We start from the raw sequence: 18,500 nt of genomic DNA on the forward strand, positions 1-18,500 counted from the left end.
AGAGAGGTTACAGAATGACATCGCATCCATTTGGTTTTCTTGAAATCACTGAGGAGCAGGAAAATGTAAACGGCGAAGTCGAGTGGGGAAGTCAGGCAGTTGCAGCTCTGGAGAAACTCCTTCTTTGTGACTCACTCAGCAACCAGACACGTGAAGGTGACTCAGAGGCGTGAGAGCTCTTCACATCGAGAACAAAAAGCAATCAAGGGCAGTTAGCACCTCTTCCGGAGTGGGGGTGGGGTGAGGTAATTACCTTTTGACTTTGTTACTATGTTGAGAAACTGCCTTTTAGATTGAGGTGAACAGAAAATGCATTTCTAATAAGCACCATGGAATTGAGCAAAATTTATTGAGTCGCTTCTCGTCGATTCCCACACAGGTTTCCAACTCAGTTGCTATCCATGTGGCTGATGTCCAGGAGTGAACATCTCTGCAGCAAATTGCACGGTTAGGGTAAAAGGCAAGGAAAGTGGCATCTAGAACTGGCTCCGAGGTCAGAGCATCCTCACAATGCGATCTGTCGTTCTCGAATAGGAATGCGACCTCCGGTTTTAGGGTGGAGTACATTGTTTGGGACTCTTTTTCTGCAAAACAGACACAGTGACTGAAATTACGCTGCACGGTATGATGTGGAACACGGCTTTGTGCATTTTCCCTGTAGTCCGGTGTGCTTCATGTTCCGCGTAAACGTGAAACTTGCCCTGTTTCAAGCAATGGGTGAAATCATTTAGCAAAGCAAGAATCGAAATTGCAGTAATGTCAAGCAGCTCGTGGTTATTTGACCAAATCATAACCGAACATATATTCTCACAGATACATTTGGAGCTGAAAGGAGTCTGAGAAGATAGACTCAGCTTACCATTGATTTTTGTCTGGATTGATGGGCTCTCATTATCTGCTGCGAAATTGATATTGTAGACGGGCACATCCCAGCAGCTGTGCGAGTCGGAGAGGGATCATGGAACCATTTTCATGTGACTTGGCATCTGTTGTTATGCAGGAGAGCACAGTTGGAAACGCAAGAAAATGGTGCGCGCGGCCGGCTGGTAGTGTGGCCGAGCGGTCTAAGGCGCTGGATCCAGGTTCCAGTCTCGAAAGGGGCGTGGGTTCGAATCCCACCACTGCCATTTCTGCAGATCAACTCCAACGCTGCAGCTTTTTTGTTAAAATGCTGTTTCTGTCCCCACTGTATTGATGTTGAAAACAAAAGTAAAATGGCTTTGCTTCCCGGGGAATTAACTGTGGTGTGGGATAGTGCCGAATATTTCAAAGTGTCTCTGTCTGTCATGATCGTGTTCGCCTCCCGCGCAGAAAATCGCAAGCAGCTGTGCTGTTCCAGGCAAGTTGAGCTTGTACTGGAACCGAATGGAGACCGGTATTTCATCGCTGTTGTGAAACAAAGTCCTGGGGTGACTCGACTCGTCGTTATTTGGTTTTTCGGCCAATGGGAAAATCGTTCCAACGAATTTCGATGTGATATGTTGTTGAATTTCTCCCATTTCCTTCGTTTCCGTCCTGGAGACATCGGAAGGGAAAGGTAATCTAATCGAGACTGTGATTGGTGAAATTCACTTTTTATGGCCCATTCTTATTAGGTTCTTTCTTTCTCTCTTTTCAGTATTGTCTGGGAAGTGGTGGTTCCCTAAGGCTGCAGTATGTGTGAAAGAGTAGTTTGGAATTGTCCTGTTGTTAGTTGTGAGATTACTTTATAAATCATGCCCTCGGACTGTCTCACATTTAGCATTCATGCACCTCTGTGTCTGAAAATGCATTAGGTATGCCAGCTTTGTTTGTGTTCCGTGTTAAATGCTTTCTGTTTTGCGATTCGCTCAATACTTTACGAGTTAACAGCGTTTCTGAGGAAACTTCCAGCTGCAAAAGTCCTTAACTGAGGATCTGGGAAAATTTCACAGAGTATGGTCAGTCGGAGCAAAAGTAAGGAAGTCGTTCCTTTCTGCAGTGTTTCGCAATACTACCTTTCCCGTGAGCATCGAACACAGTAAAGGATTGTGCCACAGACTGCGACGGCAAGCTCCGCTAAAAAGTAATCCTTTAAAGCAGGTGTAAGCAACACAACGTTTTTGGGGGACACCGCGTGGAAACAGATACTTCGGTGTATCTCGTCCATGCTCAGCACATAGCCAAATATAAACAAGTCCGGTTCCCCAGTATTTGGCCCCAAACCCTCTCAACCCATCCTATCCAGAAACTCATGCAATTTTCTGAGCCTCCTCCGCTTCCTCTGGGAGCTCATTCCATACACGCACAACCTTCTGTGTGGGAAATGTGCCTCAGGTCCTTTGTCAATTTCAGCCCACTCACCTTAAACCTATGCTCTCGAGTTTTCAACTCACCTCAACTTGGGTAAAACACGTAAATACTCAGTTTCCAACCCTTCCATTAGATCATGTCGCAGTCGTTACGCTGCAGGGAAAGTCGTCCCAGCCTAGTCGACCTCGCCCTACGGTCCAAACATTGACCACATACTTGTCTAAATTTTATCATCAATTTCACGTGTCTTTTTTTTATGTTTTGAAGATGTCAATTACGCTGGACAACAACGAGCTATTGGAAACAGAAAGGTGAAACGAAGAATGGCTTCAACTTTCAGTGCTGGATGCCCCTGAGCTGCCGGATGGGCGGCTGCGGCTTGTTTCTGTAGTGTAGTGGTCATCACGTTCGCCTCACACGCGAAAGGTCCCCAGTTCGAAACTGGGCAGAAACTGCTTTGTTCTTCATCGGCAGCCTTTTACATGGACAAGAACGGTGCTTTCTTGCTTGCTTTCCCATCTGCAAACCTGCCTTCGAAGTTGCTTGAACAAATCTGCTCGCGTAGTGAAATGTAATGCAATTCCATTTAATGACTGTGCAAAGAATTGTAAAGTTTTTATCCAAACTGGTTCTGATCATATGCAATTCTGTTTGAGAGTGTAGTTACCCCCTTCTGATTCTTCTACGAAAAGCAGTACCGCATTTGCATTCCTTGCGCAGGCGGCTCGGTTCAAAGACAGGGAAGAAGCTGATGCGCTGGTGTCACAGTGCACCACGGATTCCTGAACTTGTCTGTCTGTTAAATGTACCCCAAAGGCGTCTCTGAAAGGCCTCGTTTGGAAGCTGTCTGTCGTTATTCAACGTACGAGAATTGGCACCAGAGGTCCTGAATCATGTTTTGGAGCAGTTCGCACTTGAGTGGCTCTTTCAATCAGCAACAGCAATGAAAGAAATTACACTCTCAGAGGAACCTCTGGACCTGTGCTTTCATGGTGTCGCTAGTATTAAGGTGCGCCCCGAGACCTAAGCCACGTTGGAACTGAAACGGAGGAATCGACAGAGAGGTTACAGAATGACATCGCATCCATTTGGTTTTCTTGAAATCACTGAGGAGCAGGAAAATGTAAACGGCGAAGTCGAGTGGGGAAGTCAGGCAGTTGCAGCTCTGGAGAAACTCCTTCTTTGTGACTCACTCAGCAACCAGACACGTGAAGGTGACTCAGAGGCGTGAGAGCTCTTCACATCGAGAACAAAAAGCAATCAAGGGCAGTTAGCACCTCTTCCGGAGTGGGGGTGGGGTGAGGTAATTACCTTTTGACTTTGTTACTATGTTGAGAAACTGCCTTTTAGATTGAGGTGAACAGAAAATGCATTTCTAATAAGCACCATGGAATTGAGCAAAATTTATTGAGTCGCTTCTCGTCGATTCCCACACAGGTTTCCAACTCAGTTGCTATCCACGTGGCTGATGTCCAGGAGTGAACATCTCTGCAGCAAATTGCACGGTTAGGGTAAAAGGCAAGGAAAGTGGCATCTAGAACTGGCTCCGAGGTCAGAGCATCCTCACAATGCGATCTGTCGTTCTCGAATAGGAATGCGACCTCCGGTTTTAGGGTGGAGTACATTGTTTGGGACTCTTTTTCTGCAAAACAGACACAGTGACTGAAATTACGCTGCACGGTATGATGTGGAACACGGCTTTGTGCATTTTCCCTGTAGTCCGGTGTGCTTCATGTTCCGCGTAAACGTGAAACTTGCCCTGTTTCAAGCAATGGGTGAAATCATTTAGCAAAGCAAGAATCGAAATTGCAGTAATGTCAAGCAGCTCGTGGTTATTTGACCAAATCATAACCGAACATATATTCTCACAGATACATTTGGAGCTGAAAGGAGTCTGAGAAGATAGACTCAGCTTACCATTGATTTTTGTCTGGATTGATGGGCTCTCATTATCTGCTGCGAAATTGATATTGTAGACGGGCACATCCCAGCAGCTGTGCGAGTCGGAGAGGGATCATGGAACCATTTTCATGTGACTTGGCATCTGTTGTTATGCAGGAGAGCACAGTTGGAAACGCAAGAAAATGGTGCGCGCGGCCGGCTGGTAGTGTGGCCGAGCGGTCTAAGGCGCTGGATCCAGGTTCCAGTCTCGAAAGGGGCGTGGGTTCGAATCCCACCACTGCCATTTCTGCAGATCAACTCCAACGCTGCAGCTTTTTTGTTAAAATGCTGTTTCTGTCCCCACTGTATTGATGTTGAAAACAAAAGTAAAATGGCTTTGCTTCCCGGGGAATTAACTGTGGTGTGGGATAGTGCCGAATATTTCAAAGTGTCTCTGTCTGTCATGATCGTGTTCGCCTCCCGCGCAGAAAATCGCAAGCAGCTGTGCTGTTCCAGGCAAGTTGAGCTTGTACTGGAACCGAATGGAGACCGGTATTTCATCGCTGTTGTGAAACAAAGTCCTGGGGTGACTCGACTCGTCGTTATTTGGTTTTTCGGCCAATGGGAAAATCGTTCCAACGAATTTCGATGTGATATGTTGTTGAATTTCTCCCATTTCCTTCGTTTCCGTCCTGGAGACATCGGAAGGGAAAGGTAATCTAATCGAGACTGTGATTGGTGAAATTCACTTTTTATGGCCCATTCTTATTAGCTTCTTTCTTTCTCTCTTTTCAGTATTGTCTGGGAAGTGGTGGTACCCTAAGGCTGCAGTATGTGTGAAAGAGTAGTTTGGAATTGTCCTGTTGTTAGTTGTGAGATTACTTTATAAATCATGCCCTCGGACTGTCTCACATTTAGCATTCATGCACCTCTGTGTCTGAAAATGCATTAGGTATGCCAGCTTTGTTTGTGTTCCGTGTTAAATGCTTTCTGTTTTGCGATTCGCTCAATACTTTACGAGTTAACAGCGTTTCTGAGGAAACTTCCAGCTGCAAAAGTCCTTAACTGAGGATCTGGGAAAATTTCACAGAGTATGGTCAGTCGGAGCAAAAGTAAGGAAGTCGTTCCTTTCTGCAGTGTTTCGCAATACTACCTTTCCCGTGAGCATCGAACACAGTAAAGGATTGTGCCACAGACTGCGACGGCAAGCTCCGCTAAAAAGTAATCCTTTAAAGCAGGTGTAAGCAACACAACGTTTTTGGGGGACACCGCGTGGAAACAGATACTTCGGTGTATCTCGTCCATGCTCAGCACATAGCCAAATATAAACAAGTCCGGTTCCCCAGTATTTGGCCCCAAACCCTCTCAACCCATCCTATCCAGAAACTCATGCAATTTTCTGAGCCTCCTCCGCTTCCTCTGGGAGCTCATTCCATACACGCACAACCTTCTGTGTGGGAAATGTGCCTCAGGTCCTTTGTCAATTTCAGCCCACTCACCTTAAACCTATGCTCTCGAGTTTTCAACTCACCTCAACTTGGGTAAAACACGTAAATACTCAGTTTCCAACCCTTCCATTAGATCATGTCGCAGTCGTTACGCTGCAGGGAAAGTCGTCCCAGCCTAGTCGACCTCGCCCTACGGTCCAAACATTGACCACATCCTTGTCTAAATTTTATCATCAATTTCACGTGTCTTTTTTTTATGTTTTGAAGATGTCAATTACGCTGGACAACAACGAGCTATTGGAAAGAGAAAGGTGAAACGAAGAATGGCTTCAACTTTCAGTGCTGGATACCCCTGAGCTGCCGGATGGGCGGCTGCGGCTTGTTTCTGTAGTGTAGTGGTCATCACGTTCGCCTCACACGCGAAAGGTCCCCAGTTCGAAACTGGGCAGAAACTGCTTTGTTCTTCATCGGCAGCCTTTTACATGGACAAGAACGGTGCTTTCTTGCTTGCTTTCCCATCTGCAAACCTGCCTTCGAAGTTGCTTGAACAAATCTGCTCGCGTAGTGAAATGTAATGCAATTCCATTTAATGACTGTGCAAAGAATTGTAAAGTTTTTATCCAAACTGGTTCTGATCATATGCAATTCTGTTTGAGAGTGTAGTTACCCCCTTCTGATTCTTCTACGAAAAGCAGTACCGCATTTGCATTCCTTGCGCAGGCGGCTCGGTTCAAAGACAGGGAAGAAGCTGATGCGCTGGTGTCACAGTGCACCACGGATTCCTGAACTTGTCTGTCTGTTAAATGTACCCCAAAGGCGTCTCTGAAAGGCCTCGTTTGGAAGCTGTCTGTCGTTATTCAACGTACGAGAATTGGCACCAGAGGTCCTGAATCATGTTTTGGAGCAGTTCGCACTTGAGTGGCTCTTTCAATCAGCAACAGCAATGAAAGAAATTACACTCTCAGAGGAACCTCTGGACCTGTGCTTTCATGGTGTCGCTAGTATTAAGGTGCGCCCCGAGACCTAAGCCACGTTGGAACTGAAACGGAGGAATCGACAGAGAGGTTACAGAATGACATCGCATCCATTTGGTTTTCTTGAAATCACTGAGGAGCAGGAAAATGTAAACGGCGAAGTCGAGTGGGGAAGTCAGGCAGTTGCAGCTCTGGAGAAACTCCTTCTTTGTGACTCACTCAGCAACCAGACACGTGAAGGTGACTCAGAGGCGTGAGAGCTCTTCACATCGAGAACAAAAAGCAATCAAGGGCAGTTAGCACCTCTTCCGGAGTGGGGGTGGGGTGAGGTAATTACCTTTTGACTTTGTTACTATGTTGAGAAACTGCCTTTTAGATTGAGGTGAACAGAAAATGCATTTCTAATAAGCACCATGGAATTGAGCAAAATTTATTGAGTCGCTTCTCGTCGATTCCCACACAGGTTTCCAACTCAGTTGCTATCCATGTGGCTGATGTCCAGGAGTGAACATCTCTGCAGCAAATTGCACGGTTAGGGTAAAAGGCAAGGAAAGTGGCATCTAGAACTGGCTCCGAGGTCAGAGCATCCTCACAATGCGATCTGTCGTTCTCGAATAGGAATGCGACCTCCGGTTTTAGGGTGGAGTACATTGTTTGGGACTCTTTTTCTGCAAAACAGACACAGTGACTGAAATTACGCTGCACGGTATGATGTGGAACACGGCTTTGTGCATTTTCCCTGTAGTCCGGTGTGCTTCATGTTCCGCGTAAACGTGAAACTTGCCCTGTTTCAAGCAATGGGTGAAATCATTTAGCAAAGCAAGAATCGAAATTGCAGTAATGTCAAGCAGCTCGTGGTTATTTGACCAAATCATAACCGAACATATATTCTCACAGATACATTTGGAGCTGAAAGGAGTCTGAGAAGATAGACTCAGCTTACCATTGATTTTTGTCTGGATTGATGGGCTCTCATTATCTGCTGCGAAATTGATATTGTAGACGGGCACATCCCAGCAGCTGTGCGAGTCGGAGAGGGATCATGGAACCATTTTCATGTGACTTGGCATCTGTTGTTATGCAGGAGAGCACAGTTGGAAACGCAAGAAAATGGTGCGCGCGGCCGGCTGGTAGTGTGGCCGAGCGGTCTAAGGCGCTGGATCCAGGTTCCAGTCTCGAAAGGGGCGTGGGTTCGAATCCCACCACTGCCATTTCTGCAGATCAACTCCAACGCTGCAGCTTTTTTGTTAAAATGCTGTTTCTGTCCCCACTGTATTGATGTTGAAAACAAAAGTAAAATGGCTTTGCTTCCCGGGGAATTAACTGTGGTGTGGGATAGTGCCGAATATTTCAAAGTGTCTCTGTCTGTCATGATCGTGTTCGCCTCCCGCGCAGAAAATCGCAAGCAGCTGTGCTGTTCCAGGCAAGTTGAGCTTGTACTGGAACCGAATGGAGACCGGTATTTCATCGCTGTTGTGAAACAAAGTCCTGGGGTGACTCGACTCGTCGTTATTTGGTTTTTCGGCCAATGGGAAAATCGTTCCAACGAATTTCGATGTGATATGTTGTTGAATTTCTCCCATTTCCTTCGTTTCCGTCCTGGAGACATCGGAAGGGAAAGGTAATCTAATCGAGACTGTGATTGGTGAAATTCACTTTTTATGGCCCATTCTTATTAGGTTCTTTCTTTCTCTCTTTTCAGTATTGTCTGGGAAGTGGTGGTTCCCTAAGGCTGCAGTATGTGTGAAAGAGTAGTTTGGAATTGTCCTGTTGTTAGTTGTGAGATTACTTTATAAATCATGCCCTCGGACTGTCTCACATTTAGCATTCATGCACCTCTGTGTCTGAAAATGCATTAGGTATGCCAGCTTTGTTTGTGTTCCGTGTTAAATGCTTTCTGTTTTGCGATTCGCTCAATACTTTACGAGTTAACAGCGTTTCTGAGGAAACTTCCAGCTGCAAAAGTCCTTAACTGAGGATCTGGGAAAATTTCACAGAGTATGGTCAGTCGGAGCAAAAGTAAGGAAGTCGTTCCTTTCTGCAGTGTTTCGCAATACTACCTTTCCCGTGAGCATCGAACACAGTAAAGGATTGTGCCACAGACTGCGACGGCAAGCTCCGCTAAAAAGTAATCCTTTAAAGCAGGTGTAAGCAACACAACGTTTTTGGGGGACACCGCGTGGAAACAGATACTTCGGTGTATCTCGTCCATGCTCAGCACATAGCCAAATATAAACAAGTCCGGTTCCCCAGTATTTGGCCCCAAACCCTCTCAACCCATCCTATCCAGAAACTCATGCAATTTTCTGAGCCTCCTCCGCTTCCTCTGGGAGCTCATTCCATACACGCACAACCTTCTGTGTGGGAAATGTGCCTCAGGTCCTTTGTCAATTTCAGCCCACTCACCTTAAACCTATGCTCTCGAGTTTTCAACTCACCTCAACTTGGGTAAAACACGTAAATACTCAGTTTCCAACCCTTCCATTAGATCATGTCGCAGTCGTTACGCTGCAGGGAAAGTCGTCCCAGCCTAGTCGACCTCGCCCTACGGTCCAAACATTGACCACATACTTGTCTAAATTTTATCATCAATTTCACGTGTCTTTTTTTTATGTTTTGAAGATGTCAATTACGCTGGACAACAACGAGCTATTGGAAACAGAAAGGTGAAACGAAGAATGGCTTCAACTTTCAGTGCTGGATGCCCCTGAGCTGCCGGATGGGCGGCTGCGGCTTGTTTCTGTAGTGTAGTGGTCATCACGTTCGCCTCACACGCGAAAGGTCCCCAGTTCGAAACTGGGCAGAAACTGCTTTGTTCTTCATCGGCAGCCTTTTACATGGACAAGAACGGTGCTTTCTTGCTTGCTTTCCCATCTGCAAACCTGCCTTCGAAGTTGCTTGAACAAATCTGCTCGCGTAGTGAAATGTAATGCAATTCCATTTAATGACTGTGCAAAGAATTGTAAAGTTTTTATCCAAACTGGTTCTGATCATATGCAATTCTGTTTGAGAGTGTAGTTACCCCCTTCTGATTCTTCTACGAAAAGCAGTACCGCATTTGCATTCCTTGCGCAGGCGGCTCGGTTCAAAGACAGGGAAGAAGCTGATGCGCTGGTGTCACAGTGCACCACGGATTCCTGAACTTGTCTGTCTGTTAAATGTACCCCAAAGGCGTCTCTGAAAGGCCTCGTTTGGAAGCTGTCTGTCGTTATTCAACGTACGAGAATTGGCACCAGAGGTCCTGAATCATGTTTTGGAGCAGTTCGCACTTGAGTGGCTCTTTCAATCAGCAACAGCAATGAAAGAAATTACACTCTCAGAGGAACCTCTGGACCTGTGCTTTCATGGTGTCGCTAGTATTAAGGTGCGCCCCGAGACCTAAGCCACGTTGGAACTGAAACGGAGGAATCGACAGAGAGGTTACAGAATGACATCGCATCCATTTGGTTTTCTTGAAATCACTGAGGAGCAGGAAAATGTAAACGGCGAAGTCGAGTGGGGAAGTCAGGCAGTTGCAGCTCTGGAGAAACTCCTTCTTTGTGACTCACTCAGCAACCAGACACGTGAAGGTGACTCAGAGGCGTGAGAGCTCTTCACATCGAGAACAAAAAGCAATCAAGGGCAGTTAGCACCTCTTCCGGAGTGGGGGTGGGGTGAGGTAATTACCTTTTGACTTTGTTACTATGTTGAGAAACTGCCTTTTAGATTGAGGTGAACAGAAAATGCATTTCTAATAAGCACCATGGAATTGAGCAAAATTTATTGAGTCGCTTCTCGTCGATTCCCACACAGGTTTCCAACTCAGTTGCTATCCACGTGGCTGATGTCCAGGAGTGAACATCTCTGCAGCAAATTGCACGGTTAGGGTAAAAGGCAAGGAAAGTGGCATCTAGAACTGGCTCCGAGGTCAGAGCATCCTCACAATGCGATCTGTCGTTCTCGAATAGGAATGCGACCTCCGGTTTTAGGGTGGAGTACGTTGTTTGGGACTCTTTTTCTGCAAAACAGACACAGTGACTGAAATTACGCTGCACGGTATGATGTGGAACACGGCTTTGTGCATTTTCCCTGTAGTCCGGTGTGCTTCATGTTCCGCGTAAACGTGAAACTTGCCCTGTTTCAAGCAATGGGTGAAATCATTTAGCAAAGCAAGAATCGAAATTGCAGTAATGTCAAGCAGCTCGTGGTTATTTGACCAAATCATAACCGAACATATATTCTCACAGATACATTTGGAGCTGAAAGGAGTCTGAGAAGATAGACTCAGCTTACCATTGATTTTTGTCTGGATTGATGGGCTCTCATTATCTGCTGCGAAATTGATATTGTAGACGGGCACATCCCAGCAGCTGTGCGAGTCGGAGAGGGATCATGGAACCATTTTCATGTGACTTGGCATCTGTTGTTATGCAGGAGAGCACAGTTGGAAACGCAAGAAAATGGTGCGCGCGGCCGGCTGGTAGTGTGGCCGAGCGGTCGAAGGCGCTGGATCCAGGTTCCAGTCTCGAAAGGGGCGTGGGTTCGAATCCCACCACTGCCATTTCTGCAGATCAACTCCAACGCTGCAGCTTCTTTGTTAAAATGCTGTTTCTGTCCCCACTGTATTGATGTTGAAAACAAAAGTAAAATGGCTTTGCTTCCCGGGGAATTAACTGTGGTGTGGGATAGTGCCGAATATTTCAAAGTGTCTCTGTCTGTCATGATCGTGTTCGCCTCCCGCGCAGAAAATCGCAAGCAGCTGTGCTGTTCCAGGCAAGTTGAGCTTGTACTGGAACCGAATGGAGACCGGTATTTCATCGCTGTTGTGAAACAAAGTCCTGGGGTGACTCGACTCGTCGTTATTTGGTTTTTCGGCCAATGGGAAAATCGTTCCAACGAATTTCGATGTGATATGTTGTTGAATTTCTCCCATTTCCTTCGTTTCCGTCCTGGAGACATCGGAAGGGAAAGGTAATCTAATCGAGACTGTGATTGGTGAAATTCACTTTTTATGGCCCATTCTTATTAGCTTCTTTCTTTCTCTCTTTTCAGTATTGTCTGGGAAGTGGTGGTTCCCTAAGGCTGCAGTATGTGTGAAAGAGTAGTTTGGAATTGTCCTGTTGTTAGTTGTGAGATTACTTTATAAATCATGCCCTCGGACTGTCTCACATTTAGCATTCATGCATCTCTGTGTCTGAAAATGCATTAGGTATGCCAGCTTTGTTTGTGTTCCGTGTTAAATGCTTTCTGTTTTGCGATTCGCTCAATACTTTACGAGTTAACAGCGTTTCTGAGGAAACTTCCAGCTGCAAAAGTCCTTAACTGAGGATCTGGGAAAATTTCACAGAGTATGGTCAGTCGGAGCAAAAGTAAGGAAGTCGTTCCTTTCTGCAGTGTTTCGCAATACTACCTTTCCCGTGAGCATCGAACACAGTAAAGGATTGTGCCACAGACTGCGACGGCAAGCTCCGCTAAAAAGTAATCCTTTAAAGCAGGTGTAAGCAACACAACGTTTTTGGGGGACACCGCGTGGAAACAGATACTTCGGTGTATCTCGTCCATGCTCAGCACATAGCCAAATATAAACAAGTCCGGTTCCCCAGTATTTGGCCCCAAACCCTCTCAACCCATCCTATCCAGAAACTCATGCAATTTTCTGAGCCTCCTCCGCTTCCTCTGGGAGCTCATTCCATACACGCACAACCTTCTGTGTGGGAAATGTGCCTCAGGTCCTTTGTCAATTTCAGCCCACTCACCTTAAACCTATGCTCTCGAGTTTTCAACTCACCCCAACTTGGGTAAAACACGTAAATACTCAGTTTCCAACCCTTCCATTAGATCATGTCGCAGTCGTTACGCTGCAGGGAAAGTCGTCCCAGCCTAGTCGACCTCGCCCTATGGTCCAAACATTGACCACATCCTTGTCTATATTTTATCATCAATTTCACGTGTCTTTTTTTTATGTTTTGAAGATGTCAATTACGCTGGACAACAACGAGCTATTGGAAAGAGAAAGGTGAAACGAAGAATGGCTTCAACTTTCAGTGCTGGATGCCCCTGAGCTGCCGGATGGGCGGCTGCGGCTTGTTTCTGTAGTGTAGTGGTCATCACGTTCGCCTCACACGCGAAAGGTCCCCAGTTCGAAACTGGGCAGAAACTGCTTTGTTCTTCATCGGCAGCCTTTTACATGGACAAGAACGGTGCTTTCTTGCTTGCTTTCCCATCTGCAAACCTGCCTTCGAAGTTGCTTGAACAAATCTGCTCGCGTAGTGAAATGTAATGCAATTCCATTTAATGACTGTGCAAAGAATTGTAAAGTTTTTATCCAAACTGGTTCTGATCATATGCAATTCTGTTTGAGAGTGTAGTTACCCCCTTCTGATTCTTCTACGAAAAGCAGTACCGCATTTGCATTCCTTGCGCAGGCGGCTCGGTTCAAAGACAGGGAAGAAGCTGATGCGCTGGTGTCACAGTGCACCACGGATTCCTGAACTTGTCTGTCTGTTAAATGTACCCCAAAGGCGTCTCTGAAAGGCCTCGTTTGGAAGCTGTCTGTCGTTATTCAACGTACGAGAATTGGCACCAGAGGTCCTGAATCATGTTTTGGAGCAGTTCGCACTTGAGTGGCTCTTTCAATCAGCAACAGCAATGAAAGAAATTACACTCTCAGAGGAACCTCTGGACCTGTGCTTTCATGGTGTCGCTAGTATTAAGGTGCGCCCCGAGACCTAAGCCACGTTGGAACTGAAACGGAGGAATCGACAGAGAGGTTACAGAATGACATCGCATCCATTTGGTTTTCTTGAAATCACTGAGGAGCAGGAAAATGTAAACGGCGAAGTCGAGTGGGGAAGTCAGGCAGTTGCAGCTCTGGAGAAACTCCTTCTTTGTGACTCACTCAGCAACCAGACACGTGAAGGTGACTCAGAGGCGTGAGAGCTCTTCACATCGAGAACAAAAAGCAATCAAGGGCAGTTAGCACCTCTTCCGGAGTGGGGGTGGGGTGAGGTAATTACCTTTTGACTTTGTTACTATGTTGAGAAACTGCCTTTTAGATTGAGGTGAACAGAAAATGCATTTCTAATAAGCACCATGGAATTGAGCAAAATTTATTGAGTCGCTTCTCGTCGATTCCCACACAGGTTTCCAACTCAGTTGCTATCCACGTGGCTGATGTCCAGGAGTGAACATCTCTGCAGCAAATTGCACGGTTAGGGTAAAAGGCAAGGAAAGTGGCATCTAGAACTGGCTCCGAGGTCAGAGCGTCCTCACAATGCGATCTGTCGTTCTCGAATAGGAATGCGACCTCCGGTTTTAGGGTGGAGTACATTGTTTGGGACTCTTTTTCTGCAAAACAGACACAGTGACTGAAATTACGCTGCACGGTATGATGTGGAACACGGCTTTGTGCATTTTCCCTGTAGTCCGGTGTGCTTCATGTTCCGCGTAAACGTGAAACTTGCCCTGTTTCAAGCAATGGGTGAAATCATTTAGCAAAGCAAGAATCGAAATTGCAGTAATGTCAAGCAGCTCGTGGTTATTTGACCAAATCATAACCGAACATATATTCTCACAGATACATTTGGAGCTGAAAGGAGTCTGAGAAGATAGATTCAGCTTACCATTGATTTTTGTCTGGATTGATGGGCTCTCATTATCTGCTGCGAAATTGATATTGTAGACGGGCACATCCCAGCAGCTGTGCGAGTCGGAGAGGGATCATGGAACCATTTTCATGTGACTTGGCATCTGTTGTTATGCAGGAGAGCACAGTTGGAAACGCAAGAAAATGGTGCGCGCGGCCGGCTGGTAGTGTGGCCGAGCGGTCTAAGGCGCTGGATCCAGGTTCCAGTCTCGAAAGGGGCGTGGGTTCGAATCCCACCACTGCCATTTCTGCAGATCAACTCCAACGCTGCAGCTTTTTTGTTAAAATGCTGTTTCTGTCCCCACTGTATTGATGTTGAAAACAAAAGTAAAATGGCTTTGCTTCCCGGGGAATTAACTGTGGTGTGGGATAGTGCCGAATATTTCAAAGTGTCTCTGTCTGTCATGATCGTGTTCGCCTCCCGCGCAGAAAATCGCAAGCAGCTGTGCTGTTCCAGGCAAGTTGAGCTTGTACTGGAACCGAATGGAGACCGGTATTTCATCGCTGTTGTGAAACAAAGTCCTGGGGTGACTCGACTCGTCGTTATTTGGTTTTTCGGCCAATGGGAAAATCGTTCCAACGAATTTCGATGTGATATGTTGTTGAATTTCTCCCATTTCCTTCGTTTCCGTCCTGGAGACATCGGAAGGGAAAGGTAATCTAATCGAGACTGTGATTGGTGAAATTCACTTTTTATGGCCCATTCTTATTAGGTTCTTTCTTTCTCTCTTTTCAGTATTGTCTGGGAAGTGGTGGTTCCCTAAGGCTGCAGTATGTGTGAAAGAGTAGTTTGGAATTGTCCTGTTGTTAGTTGTGAGATTACTTTATAAATCATGCCCTCGGACTGTCTCACATTTAGCATTCATGCACCTCTGTGTCTGAAAATGCATTAGGTATGCCAGCTTTGTTTGTGTTCCGTGTTAAATGCTTTCTGTTTTGCGATTCGCTCAATACTTTACGAGTTAACAGCGTTTCTGAGGAAACTTCCAGCTGCAAAAGTCCTTAACTGAGGATCTGGGAAAATTTCACAGAGTATGGTCAGTCGGAGCAAAAGTAAGGAAGTCGTTCCTTTCTGCAGTGTTTCGCAATACTACCTTTCCCGTGAGCATCGAACACAGTAAAGGATTGTGCCACAGACTGCGACGGCAAGCTCCGCTAAAAAGTAATCCTTTAAAGCAGGTGTAAGCAACACAACGTTTTTGGGGGACACCGCGTGGAAACAGATACTTCGGTGTATCTCGTCCATGCTCAGCACATAGCCAAATATAAACAAGTCCGGTTCCCCAGTATTTGGCCCCAAACCCTCTCAACCCATCCTATCCAGAAACTCATGCAATTTTCTGAGCCTCCTCCGCTTCCTCTGGGAGCTCATTCCATACACGCACAACCTTCTGTGTGGGAAATGTGCCTCAGGTCCTTTGTCAATTTCAGCCCACTCACCTTAAACCTATGCTCTCGAGTTTTCAACTCACCTCAACTTGGGTAAAACACGTAAATACTCAGTTTCCAACCCTTCCATTAGATCATGTCGCAGTCGTTACGCTGCAGGGAAAGTCGTCCCAGCCTAGTCGACCTCGCCCTACGGTCCAAACATTGACCACATACTTGTCTAAATTTTATCATCAATTTCACGTGTCTTTTTTTTATGTTTTGAAGATGTCAATTACGCTGGACAACAACGAGCTATTGGAAAGAGAAAGGTGAAACGAAGAATGGCTTCAACTTTCAGTGCTGGATGCCCCTGAGCTGCCGGATGGGCGGCTGCGGCTTGTTTCTGTAGTGTAGTGGTCATCACGTTCGCCTCACACGCGAAAGGTCCCCAGTTCGAAACTGGGCAGAAACTGCTTTGTTCTTCATCGGCAGCCTTTTACATGGACAAGAACGGTGCTTTCTTGCTTGCTTTCCCATCTGCAAACCTGCCTTCGAAGTTGCTTGAACAAATCTGCTCGCGTAGTGAAATGTAATGCAATTCCATTTAATGACTGTGCAAAGAATTGTAAAGTTTTTATCCAAACTGGTTCTGATCATATGCAATTCTGTTTGAGAGTGTAGTTACCCCCTTCTGATTCTTCTACGAAAAGCAGTACCGCATTTGCATTCCTTGCGCAGGCGGCTCGGTTCAAAGACAGGGAAGAAGCTGATGCGCTGGTGTCACAGTGCACCACGGATTCCTGAACTTGTCTGTCTGTTAAATGTACCCCAAAGGCGTCTCTGAAAGGCCTCGTTTGGAAGCTGTCTGTCGTTATTCAACGTACGAGAATTGGCACCAGAGGTCCTGAATCATGTTTTGGAGCAGTTCGCACTTGAGTGGCTCTTTCAATCAGCAACAGCAATGAAAGAAATTACACTCTCAGAGGAACCTCTGGACCTGTGCTTTCATGGTGTCGCTAGTATTAAGGTGCGCCCCGAGACCTAAGCCACGTTGGAACTGAAACGGAGGAATCGACAGAGAGGTTACAGAATGACATCGCATCCATTTGGTTTTCTTGAAATCACTGAGGAGCAGGAAAATGTAAACGGCGAAGTCGAGTGGGGAAGTCAGGCAGTTGCAGCTCTGGAGAAACTCCTTCTTTGTGACTCACTCAGCAACCAGACACGTGAAGGTGACTCAGAGGCGTGAGAGCTCTTCACATCGAGAACAAAAAGCAATCAAGGGCAGTTAGCACCTCTTCCGGAGTGGGGGTGGGGTGAGGTAATTACCTTTTGACTTTGTTACTATGTTGAGAAACTGCCTTTTAGATTGAGGTGAACAGAAAATGCATTTCTAATAAGCACCATGGAATTGAGCAAAATTTATTGAGTCGCTTCTCGTCGATTCCCACACAGGTTTCCAACTCAGTTGCTATCCACGTGGCTGATGTCCAGGAGTGAACATCTCTGCAGCAAATTGCACGGTTAGGGTAAAAGGCAAGGAAAGTGGCATCTAGAACTGGCTCCGAGGTCAGAGCATCCTCACAATGCGATCTGTCGTTCTCGAATAGGAATGCGACCTCCGGTTTTAGGGTGGAGTACGTTGTTTGGGACTCTTTTTCTGCAAAACAGACACAGTGACTGAAATTACGCTGCACGGTATGATGTGGAACACGGCTTTGTGCATTTTCCCTGTAGTCCGGTGTGCTTCATGTTCCGCGTAAACGTGAAACTTGCCCTGTTTCAAGCAATGGGTGAAATCATTTAGCAAAGCAAGAATCGAAATTGCAGTAATGTCAAGCAGCTCGTGGTTATTTGACCAAATCATAACCGAACATATATTCTCACAGATACATTTGGAGCTGAAAGGAGTCTGAGAAGATAGACTCAGCTTACCATTGATTTTTGTCTGGATTGATGGGCTCTCATTATCTGCTGCGAAATTGATATTGTAGACGGGCACATCCCAGCAGCTGTGCGAGTCGGAGAGGGATCATGGAACCATTTTCATGTGACTTGGCATCTGTTGTTATGCAGGAGAGCACAGTTGGAAACGCAAGAAAATGGTGCGCGCGGCCGGCTGGTAGTGTGGCCGAGCGGTCGAAGGCGCTGGATCCAGGTTCCAGTCTCGAAAGGGGCGTGGGTTCGAATCCCACCACTGCCATTTCTGCAGATCAACTCCAACGCTGCAGCTTTTTTGTTAAAATGCTGTTTCTGTCCCCACTGTATTGATGTTGAAAACAAAAGTAAAATGGCTTTGCTTCCCGGGGAATTAACTGTGGTGTGGGATAGTGCCGAATATTTCAAAGTGTCTCTGTCTGTCATGATCGTGTTCGCCTCCCGCGCAGAAAATCGCAAGCAGCTGTGCTGTTCCAGGCAAGTTGAGCTTGTACTGGAACCGAATGGAGACCGGTATTTCATCGCTGTTGTGAAACAAAGTCCTGGGGTGACTCGACTCGTCGTTATTTGGTTTTTCGGCCAATGGGAAAATCGTTCCAACGAATTTCGATGTGATATGTTGTTGAATTTCTCCCATTTCCTTCGTTTCCGTCCTGGAGACATCGGAAGGGAAAGGTAATCTAATCGAGACTGTGATTGGTGAAATTCACTTTTTATGGCCCATTCTTATTAGGTTCTTTCTTTCTCTCTTTTCAGTATTGTCTGGGAAGTGGTGGTTCCCTAAGGCTGCAGTATGTGTGAAAGAGTAGTTTGGAATTGTCCTGTTGTTAGTTGTGAGATTACTTTATAAATCATGCCCTCGGACTGTCTCACATTTAGCATTCATGCATCTCTGTGTCTGAAAATGCATTAGGTATGCCAGCTTTGTTTGTGTTCCGTGTTAAATGCTTTCTGTTTTGCGATTCGCTCAATACTTTACGAGTTAACAGCGTT

At 46.1% G+C, this 18,500-nt stretch overlaps 11 non-coding genes across 11 annotated transcripts; all 11 read left to right on the top strand.

Moving 5' to 3' along the window:
- The first annotated feature begins 1,045 nt into the window (after window positions 1–1,045).
- Window positions 1,046–1,127, top strand: trnal-cag (transfer RNA leucine (anticodon CAG)). The gene has a single exon. It is a non-coding gene; the product is annotated as a tRNA-Leu (tRNA).
- A 1,525-nt stretch (window positions 1,128–2,652) lies between these two features.
- On the top strand, window positions 2,653–2,725 carry trnav-cac (transfer RNA valine (anticodon CAC)). The gene has a single exon. It is a non-coding gene; the product is annotated as a tRNA-Val (tRNA).
- A 1,649-nt stretch (window positions 2,726–4,374) lies between these two features.
- trnal-cag (transfer RNA leucine (anticodon CAG)) lies at window positions 4,375–4,456 on the top strand. The gene has a single exon. It is a non-coding gene; the product is annotated as a tRNA-Leu (tRNA).
- A 1,525-nt stretch (window positions 4,457–5,981) lies between these two features.
- trnav-cac (transfer RNA valine (anticodon CAC)) lies at window positions 5,982–6,054 on the top strand. The gene has a single exon. It is a non-coding gene; the product is annotated as a tRNA-Val (tRNA).
- A 1,649-nt stretch (window positions 6,055–7,703) lies between these two features.
- trnal-cag (transfer RNA leucine (anticodon CAG)) lies at window positions 7,704–7,785 on the top strand. The gene has a single exon. It is a non-coding gene; the product is annotated as a tRNA-Leu (tRNA).
- Window positions 7,786–9,310: 1,525 nt separating this feature from the next.
- On the top strand, window positions 9,311–9,383 carry trnav-cac (transfer RNA valine (anticodon CAC)). Its single transcript has one exon. It is a non-coding gene; the product is annotated as a tRNA-Val (tRNA).
- A 1,649-nt stretch (window positions 9,384–11,032) lies between these two features.
- On the top strand, window positions 11,033–11,114 carry trnal-cag (transfer RNA leucine (anticodon CAG)). The gene has a single exon. It is a non-coding gene; the product is annotated as a tRNA-Leu (tRNA).
- Window positions 11,115–12,639: 1,525 nt separating this feature from the next.
- On the top strand, window positions 12,640–12,712 carry trnav-cac (transfer RNA valine (anticodon CAC)). The gene has a single exon. It is a non-coding gene; the product is annotated as a tRNA-Val (tRNA).
- Window positions 12,713–14,361: 1,649 nt separating this feature from the next.
- trnal-cag (transfer RNA leucine (anticodon CAG)) lies at window positions 14,362–14,443 on the top strand. Its single transcript has one exon. It is a non-coding gene; the product is annotated as a tRNA-Leu (tRNA).
- A 1,525-nt stretch (window positions 14,444–15,968) lies between these two features.
- On the top strand, window positions 15,969–16,041 carry trnav-cac (transfer RNA valine (anticodon CAC)). The gene has a single exon. It is a non-coding gene; the product is annotated as a tRNA-Val (tRNA).
- Window positions 16,042–17,690: 1,649 nt separating this feature from the next.
- On the top strand, window positions 17,691–17,772 carry trnal-cag (transfer RNA leucine (anticodon CAG)). The gene has a single exon. It is a non-coding gene; the product is annotated as a tRNA-Leu (tRNA).
- The last annotated feature ends 728 nt before the right edge of the window (window positions 17,773–18,500 follow it).

Source organism: Chiloscyllium punctatum, chromosome 16 (assembly GCF_047496795.1).
Source record: "Chiloscyllium punctatum isolate Juve2018m chromosome 16, sChiPun1.3, whole genome shotgun sequence".
NCBI classification, from domain to species: domain Eukaryota; kingdom Metazoa; phylum Chordata; class Chondrichthyes; order Orectolobiformes; family Hemiscylliidae; genus Chiloscyllium; species Chiloscyllium punctatum.